The following is a 2,592-nucleotide window of genomic DNA, read 5'->3' on the forward strand; positions in this document are numbered from 1 at the left end:
CTTTACCTTCGTGAGAAATTTATAGTTCGATTTCTTGTAAAGAATAAACGAGCGAGCCGCACCTTTGTGAAATGTAGCGTTTTAACTTGTGTGATGTCAAAAGACCACCAATATAGCAGTATCACAAGGTTCTTATTCTAAAATCAGATAGTAATGTCAATCGTTTATTCCCCCAATTACTAGTGGGCGGTTTGTGGTCAGTACATAATATATCATCTGCGCTTTGGCTTTGGACGTTTTGTCATAAGTAATACACGAAAAAAGAATCTCTCGTACCACCAGCCAAAAAAGAATCTCTCGTACCACCACCCTCGCTGGGATGCCCGACCAACGGCTCCCCGTCCATTCGCCTTGTCGTGGTGTGAGGGCCCGAATGTACCAATTTCCCAGTCCCGGGGTAGGTGCCTCATTCCTACTCTGTAACCTCGAATGAGGGGGTGGAACTTGGGTAGTCGCTAAAGGATGGACACAACACCACCGCCTTCCTGTCAGCGGTATAGAAAACGACGAGGTTTGGCTTCAGGTCAGCTACCTGCTCCTGTAAAAAGTTATTGCTACGAAAACAGTTAGAAGTAAAGCAGCTACAAAGCAGCCAGGACGAAAGTCGTCTCCCAGGAGAGACAGAAGGACGGACACCAGTGAAAGCCTCAGCGAGGAAGCTGATGCCCCGATGACCAGAGTCCTGACTGCGAAAACCGTCACCCGTATTGGGTACTGGAATATTAGAACTTTAAACCAACCATCAAAGCTAGCTCAAGTCTTAAGAGAAATGGAGTCATATGGAATCAGCATACTAGGTCTTAGTGAAGTCCGTTGGACAGACTCAGGCAAGACTATGTCAGACGACAAAACAATTCTGTTCTCAGGTCGTCAGGATGGAATTCACAGGGACGGAGTAGCCCTAATCTTAGATAAGCCTGCAGCAAATGCCCTTGAAGAATGGACACCAATAAATGAGCGTCTTATAACAGCAAGATTCATCACAAATCATGCAAAAATCAGTGTAGTCCAGTGCTATGCCCCAACAAATGAATACGATGAAGCTGATAAGGATACATTTTACCAACAACTCCAAGACACGGTAGAGAAGATCCCCCGCCATGACATCCTCATTGTCATGGGGGACATGAATGCCCAGATTGGAGGTAACAGATCAGGATTCGAACATGTGCTGGGCCCCCATGCTTATGGCAACCGCACGGACAATGGAGACAGGTTTATCCAGTTCTGTGCCATGAACAACATGAAGATAGGTTCAACTCTTTTTGCCCATAAAGATATACATAAAATAACATGGTTATCTAATGATCATAGAACCAAGACACAGATTGATCACATAGCAGTTGGACCAAGATGGAGAGTGCCATGCCTTGAAGATGTGAGGGTGTACCGAGGGGCCGACGCTGGAAGCGACCACCTCCTGTCCATTGCTAAAATCAAGATCAAGCTGAAAAGACAAAAGAAGAAAGCATCACTGCCCAAGAGGTTTGACACTACAAAGCTGAAAGACCCGACTGTGGAAACCAAGTTCAAAACCGTTCTGAAGAGCAAGTATTCTGCACTAGAAGGCTCACAAAAAGGTCCACAACCAGGCACAACAAACAGATGGGAGATACTGAAAGATGCTATGACAGAAACAAGCAAAGAAGTTCTGGGCTTCAAGAAATCCCTTAGAGAAGCATGGATTAGTGACCAAACATGGCAGCTGATTGATGAGAGGAAGACCCTACACCGATTAAAGCACAATAGGAACTCAGATAACAGTGCTGTCCACCAAGAGTACACCAAGAAACACAAAGAGGTGAAACACAGTGCTCAGAGGGATAAGCGAGTGTGGATGGAAAGACAGGCTGAAGAGGCAGAGCAAGCGGCAGCCAGGAACGACATGCGCACAGTGTACCAGATCGCTAAGAAGGTCACAGGTAGTACAAAAGCCAGTTCAGGCCCCATCAAGGCAAAGGACGGATCCCTTCTCTCTAGAGGAGAGGACAAACTTAGCAGATGGGCGGAACACTTTGAGGAGGTCCTTAACAGACCCAACCCTGCTTCACCAGCAATAACAGAAGACCCACAGCACTTACTCGAGATCAATACTGGGGACTTCACGGAAGAAGAAACTAGTAATGCCATAAAGCTACTGAAGAACAACAAATCACCCGGCATGGATGGCATCACAGCTGAAGTGCTCAAGGCTGGAGGCGAGTGCACTGTCAAGTGGATGTGTCAGCTCTGCAATCAAGCCTGGAACTCTGGGCAAGTACCAGATGACTGGAAAACCGGAGCAGTGGTATGCATCCCGAAGAAAGGAAATCTTGCTGAGTGCGACAACTGGAGAGGGGTCACCCTCCTGTCCATACCAGGAAAGGTGTACTGCCAGATGATCCTTAATCGCATGCGTGAGGCAGTGGACAGAGAACTCCGGGAACAGCAAGCGGGCTTTCGACCCAAACGATCCTGCGCTGAACAAATCTTCACCTTAAGACGCATTATAGAAAAGTGCAATGAACTTCAGACCCCACTCGCTATCAGCTACATCGATTTTACTAAGGCATTTGACTCCATCCATCGGCCCTCATTGTGGAACATTATGCA

Source organism: Branchiostoma floridae, unplaced genomic scaffold, assembly GCF_000003815.2.
Source record: "Branchiostoma floridae strain S238N-H82 unplaced genomic scaffold, Bfl_VNyyK Sc7u5tJ_1044, whole genome shotgun sequence".
Classification (NCBI taxonomy): Eukaryota; Metazoa; Chordata; class Leptocardii; order Amphioxiformes; family Branchiostomatidae; genus Branchiostoma; species Branchiostoma floridae.